General features: G+C 45.9%; 1 pseudogene; it reads left to right on the plus strand.

Moving 5' to 3' along the window:
- The first annotated feature begins 1,071 nt into the window (after window positions 1-1,071).
- LOC102471214 (mitogen-activated protein kinase 6 pseudogene) overlaps window positions 1,072-8,685 on the plus strand; it is a 25,334-nt pseudogene continuing 17,720 nt past the window's right edge.

The raw sequence follows: 8,685 nt of genomic DNA on the forward strand, positions 1-8,685 counted from the left end.
AAGAGGGAAGAGAAAACACAGTAAATGCCTTACCTTAAATATTCTAAAAAGCAAAAATTGAAAAAAAAGAGAGGAGACAGAGACATAGGTAGAGAGAGACATAGACGGGAACCGAGACAGGAGGCGAGGAAGGGGTCTTCCTACCACGTGACCTTTGTGTGCTGGAGGATCAATTATCAGTGGGCAGTCTTGATTTCTGTTTCCCCAAAATAGATTGCAGAATCCATGAGGTTGTGACTTAAAGAAATCCTCTTCCCTTTGCCTCTCCTGGGTTGGGATCGGGAGAGGGAGTTATTTTAACAAAATGAAGGCATAGGAGTGGCCAGAAAGTGCAGAAAATGCTTTACTTTAAAAATTGTAAAAATCAAAGATTAAGAAAAAAAAGCTGACAGAGACAGAGGTAGAGAGAGACAAAGACAGGTACAGAGACAGGAGACCTGGAAGGGTTCTTCCTACCACGCAAACTTTGTGTGCTGGAGGCCAAATTATCAGTGGGCAGTCTTGATTTCAGTTTCCCTAAAATGGCTAGTTTGCAGAATCCATGAGGCCGTGCCTTCAGGAAGGCCTCTTCCCTTTGCCTCTCCTGGGTTGGGAGCGGGAGTTATTTTAGCAAAATAAAGACTTAGGAGTGGCCAGAAAGTGCAGAAAATGCTTTACCTTAAAAAATTCTAAAATTCAAAAATAAAAAAAAAGAGAGGAAACAGAGACAGAGGTAGAGAGAGACAAAGACAGGTACAGAGACAGGAGGCCTGGAAAGGGTCTTCCTACCACGTGAGTTTTGTGTGCTGGAGGCCGTATTGTCAGTAGGACGTCTTGATTTCTATTTCCCCAAAATGTCTAGTTTGCAGAATCCATGAGGCTGTGACTTCAAGAAGGCCTCTTCCCTTTGCCTGTCCATGCGAATTTTGTGTGCTGGAGGCCTAATTATCTGTGGGAAGTCTTTCTTTCTGTTTCCTCAAAATGGCTAGTTTGCAGAATCCATGAGCGAACTATCTTTCCTCTTGATGCCAGTTTTCTTCTTTGTTTACACAAGTTCAACATTTCGAATGGAAAGGCAATAAGAGTTTCATAATGACAGAGAAATTTGAGAGTCTCATGAACCATCATGATTTTGATCTGGGTTCTTGGTATATGGACTTAAAACCATTTGGTTGCAGAGGCAATAGCAAGCCTCGGGAAAAATAACATAGCTAATCATAAAACGGAATCTGCTAGGCTAAGAGATTAACAACCATTTTTCTTCTGTAAGACATTTGCAAAACTTGCCAGTCCATTGCCAGTATACCTGAAAATTATGCACCCCTTGTAACCTTGCAGTTTCACAACCCTAGCAGCTGCCATCCCAGAAATCCTTGTGGCCTTTCCTCCCATGGACAAATTCCCCACCTAAGTTCTCCTTGTGCATATCACACCTACGACCCCTACCCAGAACCCTTCCTCCTTTCCCTTCCTTACTGGAAAGTCCCTACCTAGTGACATATGGACCTCTCCCCCAAAAGCTGGAAATCCCCTTTGCAGAGTTGTGCTTAAATGCTCTGTGAAATTGCAGGACAGGGCTGTCCTCTTGACACTGTCTTTGTGCAGTGTGTGGTATCAGTTCCTGGCCAGGAATAAAGGCTCATAAATTCTCAAATTTGAGTGGTCCCAATCCTTGATGATCTTGCGCCATAACAATTGGAGGCCCCAGTGAGATCTTCAGTCCGGGCACTGGCCCTGGCCGAGGGCCACCAGGATTAAGCCTGAGTTCCAGGGAGGTGGCCCCTGATTTTATCAGGGCCCTGGGGGTCTGGCCTGGATTTTCTGGTTGGTACTTGAGCCACTGACAATCTCCTGAAGCCAGGTCAGAGGCGGGGGGGCGTCATCTGTCGGTGAGTGAGCTCTGTTTTCAGTTGTTCCTTGTGTTTTATCTCGGATACTCTTTATGTCTGGCAGATCTTTATGCCCTAGGAAATTAGGGGCCGTGTTTTTGGAGGCGAATGCTCACTCAGTCTTAACTCTGGAGGTCTTCGAGACCCTCCAGCATCTTTATCACTTCTCTTAAGTCTTGAATTCTCTGTGACCGGGAGACTTTCATTCAGTTTCTAGACTGTTTCTTCTTGGGAGAGCTTAGGAAGGAGCTCTTATTTCACTTTCTGTTCCATAGACCAACCATGAGGGTCAGGGCTGTCAGGGACTCTGGTTACTATAGGGAGGAATTTGCACAAGCCCCTGTGAGGCTCTTTTGAATTATTTGTCATCCTCTCCTCCAGGAGATTTCTCGCTGTCCCCTGACTGGATGGGAGTACCCCTCCCCCCAGCTCTCTTTCCATGCTTCTCTGACTTCCCAGATGGCCGTATGTTTTTGGAAACTGCTAAATACTATAAATCTAAGTCTGTTCCAGCAGAGTTGCTGAGAGAAGAGAGGCTCCCCTTATTGGGAAAACTTTGCTTCCTTTGCCTGTCCTACCCTATCTTAGATAGAGCAGTCTGGGAGATTAGAGCTGTTAACATCTGGTGTTTAGAGAAGATCCAGGACTATCAACACCATGGGGTTAGTGTTTGCAGCCAGGAAGCCCTGGACCAGTACCCTATTCATATGTCAGGCTGTGCCCTTTGCCCTCAAAGATTGGGGACTGGATTTTTGGAATAGGTTGCTGAGGCTCTGTTGGATCCCAAGGTCTTCAAATTAATTCACCAGATCTGGTGCTGTGACAAACCTTGCTTCCTTTGTCTCTCGACAAACCTTTCTTGACTTCCCGACGGGCTTCTTCTTAACTGACTACTAGGTTGAGGTTCTGTCTCACTTCTTGTTTAATCTCCCCACTCAATCTGGGAGAATTATCCAAGACTCTGGTCATTATTGGGAGGAATTCGCATACACACTAGTGTGGTTCCTCTTCATTCTATATCACTTCAATAGCCCTGATCATTGCCCTTTTGCTGAAGCTCACATCCCCCCACCCTTGTGTCCTTGCTTCCAGGTGTTCCCTGAGGCATGGGAGTATTGGAAAATCCATACCTCTCTGATTAAAGAGGGACTCTGGCAAGTGAGTAAAGAAACGCCATCCTTGTGGGGTTGCAGTCTCACCCTAATTGCTATCCCCATGATAGACAGGGCAATTTGTGAGGTTAGGGCCTTCAGGAATTGGCATCTGGCCAGAGGTCAAGGCTATTGGACTTGGGTAAGAGTCCTTTTTCCCAAATTGGCTACATCAGCTGCTCCTCTGGCACTTGGGTATAAATGGACTGGACTGGACATCAAGAGCCATTGCTACTGGAATTGGAGTAAAATTTCTGATTGGAGAAATGAGCCTGTGTCTGTCTTCCTCTGTCTGTTGATTGTTTGGAAGCCCTATCTGCCAACCTTGCTGTTCCTATGGGCTTAAGGGCCCATAGGAGGAGGAGCCCACTCAGGGGAAGTGGACTCCAAGGAGGTGACTGGTCACAGAAAGAGGGCTCAGATCCCAGAGCCCCCAGGGAAAGACTCATTGGGTAGAAATGGAAAAGCACCATATCCAAGAGTCTGAGTTTGGTCCCACATAGCAGCGAGGACCACTGACCCTGTGCCATGATAACGTACATGGGGGGAGTTACTTTCTGCTTGGGATAATCTGCAGCACCTTCTTCCTTGCCAGTGTGGGGCTAAAACGTTTGTCATCATCTGACTTGTGACTAAAACTGGATGCCCCATTGTTCTCCGAGGTTGGGTCTAGATGCAATCCCCTGCCACAGCAGTGGACGGGGGTTGATTACAGGGTTTGTCTCCTCTTTAGGGCAGTTTGTGTCAGGTTCTTCATATTGTTAATTGTTGTCCAATTCCATCTCTTTTAGTCTACTCTGTGAATTAACACTTTGTGAGCCTGTTTATCATTGTTCGAGTTCACCAAACCTAACTTCATACATGGGTCAGGGAACATCCTCACATCAGACTCCCCTTGATTGTTTTTTGGACAATTTTAAGTACTTTAAAAAGGAAGGAAAAGATTATGGGTCCACTGTAACCACTTTTGAATTAGAGAGATTTTACCAGCTAAATACTGGAGTTGGCTGGCTCCCAGAGGGGACATTAGACTTGCTCATAGCCCAACAATTCTGACATATTGTCTATGGAAATCCTAGCCACCCAGACCAAATTACCTATATCCAAGTTTGGATAGATCTAGTCTGTCAGAACCCCAAATGGTTACATAATTGTCAAAGAGGAAATCCACCAAAAATCTGTTCTGCCCTCTCAGGAGATGGCACAGCAGAAGGCAGGCCCTGAAAGCAGAAGGAGCAACAGAAAGGCAGTTATCTGGTTCTCCCTGAACCTGTAGAGGATCCCTTTTTCCTTGACCATCCACCATACCCTTCCTCATCAACTTCTCCTCCAACCAGCGGCGAGGCAGAGCTGCTGTGCCTATCCCCAAGCCAAGGAGACATAACTGATCCGCCATGCAAACAGGGAAATAGGTTTTGTCAGTTGCTCGACTCCATAGTCTCAGAGCTGCCACCCAATGTAGGACAGGCATCCCCCCACACTATGGAGGCCATCCAAACCTCAGCCCCTCCAATGGATCCAATGGATCAAATGGTCAAATTGACTTCAGATCCATTAGAAAAAGGGGAAATGAGATCACCATCTCTGGCTATTAAATTCCAGAGGCCCTTTTCTAGCCTGCCACATACCCAGAGAGGGACACCCTACCAGGCGTCTGACTCCACTGCAGCAGGTGATATACTACAACTTCCCCTCCCAGGGGACTCCCGTGCTGCTCTTTCCCATGGAGCCTCCATGCTCGCCCTTCAACAGCCTCTCATGAGGGATGCCAAATATCACCATCTCTGGCTATTAAATTCCAGAGGCCCTTTTCTAGCCTGCCACATACCCAGAGAGGGACACCCTACCAGGCGTCTGACTCCACTGCAGCAGGTGATATACTACAACTTCCCCTCCCAGGGGACTCCCGTGCTGCTCTTTCCCATGGAGCCTCCATGCTCGCCCTTCAACAGCCTCTCATGAGGGATGCCAATGATCGCTCTTTTGTGATCTATGTCCCCTTCTCATCTAGCAGCCTATGCAATTGGAAAAAACAAAATCCTTTTCACAAACCCCCCAGGGACTTATCTCTCTTTTGGAGACTGTCTTTTTCATCCACTAGCCAACCTGGGATGATTGTCAACTGTTCCTCCAGACCTTATTCACATTGGAGGAAAGGGAACAAATTAAGAGGGAGGCTCAGAAGCTGGTCCTAGGTCCTGATGATGAGCAGTTGGCTGACCAATCCTGGTGGAGGATGTATTTCCCTTATCCTGACCTGAGTGGGATATCCACTCTGATCACAGTAAGGAGGCTCTTGAGCAGTATTGCCGGACTCTACTAGGAAGAATAAAAGTGGTAGCCCAAAAGCCTACTAACCTGTCCAAGGTAAGCAAGACCATACAGGGTCCAAATGAGGTACCTGCAACTTGCCTTGAAAGGCTCTTTGAGGTTTACTGGTGTTATACTCCCATTGGCCCAGAGGCCCCAGAGAACATACAAGCAATAAACATAGCTTTTGTGACTCAGCTGGTCCCAGACATCAGAAGGAAGCTTCAGAAGCTGGGGGGGGTTGGGGGGAAGGTGCTGTCAGAACTGGTGGAGTTGGCCCAAATGGTCTTCAATAACCAAGAAGATGAGGGAAACCAAGATACCCTCAAACTAGCAAAAGTATTGGTCACTGCCATAAGAGGGGAGAGAGAAGAGCCCAAGCAGTACTTACAAGGAAGAGAGAGGCTCCCATGGCCCCAGGATGAAGGGCCAAAAAGAGTTCAATTACACTATCTTAATTGCAGGTGGCTGGGCCATCTGGCAAAGACTTGCTCAGACAAGAAGGTTTGTTATAATTGTGGGGGATGAGGCCACCTGAAAAGAGATTGCCCCAGGGGAAGGGGAGTGGCCCCCATCCTGACAGAAGGACCCAACTGACGGGGCTATGGCTCTGAGATGAATCCCCCCCAGGAGTCCATGGTGACTTTACAAATCAAAGGAAAGCCTACTAACTTTCTGATAGATACAGGGGCCACATATTCTGTCCTGAAGGGGCCTGAGGGCCCCCTTTTAAAATCAAAAACCCCCATTCAAGGGGCTACAAGAAAGATTAAAGAACACCCCTGGATCCAGGCTCGAATATCGAATAACCAATTTGGGATCAGGCACCGTTACCCATCAATTCTTGGTTTTGCCAGATTGCTCTTATCCCCTCTTGGGCAGAGATCTATTAAGTAAATTGTGAGCCACCATCAGCTTTCAGGAGGAAAGTCCCAAGATATCTTTCATCAAAGACCCCACCAGTTTTTTATAATTGTGCCTCTTGGAGAAGAGTATCTTCTCTTGCCAGAAGAACTCTCCTTAAGACACAATACCACCCTACTGAGTATCTTGCAGAGAGAAATACCTGAAGTTTGGGTGGAATCCAACCCACCTGGCCTGACAAAGCATCATCCACCTACTGTTGTGCAACTTTCTAGCCAGGCTACCCTAGTCCACCTCTGCCTGTATCCTATAAGCTGGGAAGCCAAGATTGGTACTGTTAAGCATATCCTGAGGATAGGGGAGGCAGGGATCTTAGTTCCCTGCAAGTATTGGAACACTCCACTTTTGCCTGTCCAGAAGCCAGGGACAGATGATTACCGACCAGTGCAAGACCTGCAGGAGGTAAACAAGAGGACAGAGACTATACATCCTACTATTCCAAACTCATAAACCCTCCTGAGAAATCTGCCTCTGACACGGCAAATATATACTGTCTTGGACTTAAAGGACGCCTTCTTCACTTTGCCCCTTTCACCTCTAAGTCAGTCTACTTTTGCCTTCGAATGGACAGACCCTGAAATGGGGCTGAAAAGACAATGGACCTGGACCCAGCTTCCACAAGAGTTCAAAAACACTCCTACTGTTTTTGATGAGACCCTGGGTCAGGATTTGCTTGCCTTTAAACAGATGCACCCAGAGGTGACCCTGCTCCAGTACGTGGGTGATCTTCTCCTGGCAGTGGAAACCAAGGAGCAATGTATCCAGGACACTTGGTCCCTGCTGTGGACTCTCACTGATCTTGGCTACCGAGTCTCAGCCAAAAAGGCTCTACTTTGTACCCCGCCCCCTGGCCACCCACTGGGGCTACAATTTAAAGGGCAGTAAGTGGACTCTTTCCTCAGGTTGGATCCAAGCCATCCTCAAGATTCCCACCCTTACCACAAAGCAGCAAGTCAAAGAGTTGCTTGGAACAGAGGGATACTGCCACATATAGATCCTGGGTTTTACTGAGATAGTCAAGCCTCTTTTACACTGCAACTGGGGGTAAAGGCCCTGAGTTAAAATGGACAGAAGTGGAGGAATGAGCCTTCCAGGCCCTAAAAACTGCTCTGGTGAGTGCCCCGGCCCTAAGCCTCCCCAATATTGTGAAACCTTTCCAGTTACATGTGGCAGAGGCTAAGGGAATCACCAAGGGGGTCTTGACACAGACCTTGAGACCTTGGAAACAGCCAGTTTCCTACTTGTCTAAGAGACTGGACCCAGTTGTGTCAGGATGGCCAAACTGCTTGCAAGCCATAGTGGCAACCACCATCCTCATTAAAGAGGCCTCAAAGCTGACTCTAGGGCAGGACTTGCAGTTCATTGCACTCTTCTGAAGCACACTGGAAAGCTGGGTGTCAAACGCACATACAACCCAGTATCAGGCTCTCCTGCTAAATCTGTCCCAGGTTACCTTTCTTTTTTTTAATTATTAACATTTTTTATTTCTTATTTTTAAAGTTAATTAATTTACATTCATTCACTGAGCATTGTCACAGCATAAAAAATGTAATTTCCCATCTAGAAGATGCTGCATAGTAGCTTAATCATACATGTTATCATCAATAATTTTCCATTTCTAGTTTCATATATATGTATATATTTTTCCCATATTTATTTTTTATAAATTTATTTATTTTGTATATACATTCAATCACATTGTTTAGCTTACAATGTGAGCATTTCAATATGTGAACATTTCTCCCCAGTCCCGTTGGTCAAAATATCTTCAACCGATAATATCACACCTCCCCATCCCGTCAATGCTCTACCTCTGCATCCCTTCTCCAAATGTCCTTCATTAGACCCCACTCGTCCACACACACCTCATCTGACATTCACACCCATCTCTTGTGTTTGAACAACCGTTAGTCAATCAGTTTCAGTCATAGAGTGCAGACATTTGGTATATGTTAAATGGGGACCTACAATGTCTCTCCTTCATATCCTGGCTTGCCTCACTCAGCAGTAAATCTTCCATATTCTTCCACTTTCTGTCAAAGACCAGGGTTTTGTTGGTAGTATTCCATAGAGTATATGTGCCACAGTTTTTCAATCCACTCATCCATATGGGAGCATTTGGGTTGGTTCCATGTCTTACCAATTGTGAATAGTGCCACAATAAACATCGATGTGCAAGCACTGTTCCAATGAAGAATTCTTCTGTGCTTTGGGTAGATACTGAGGAGTGGGATTTCTGGATCATATGGTAGATCTATTTGTAGATTTTTTGTTATTTTTATTATCATCATAATCTTCTTTATGCTACATTGCATTACATATAACTTTACAGTGTATTACATTGCTTTTTCAAAAGGGAATGCCATGCATGTCAGTCAATACAGAGATATTAATCTCCCCACTTCATCATTCAATATCTTTTCTATGTTTTT

The sequence above is a fragment of the Tupaia chinensis genome, unplaced genomic scaffold, assembly GCF_000334495.1.
Source record: "Tupaia chinensis unplaced genomic scaffold, TupChi_1.0 Scaffold139113_1, whole genome shotgun sequence".
NCBI lineage: Eukaryota > Metazoa > Chordata > Mammalia > Scandentia > Tupaiidae > Tupaia > Tupaia belangeri.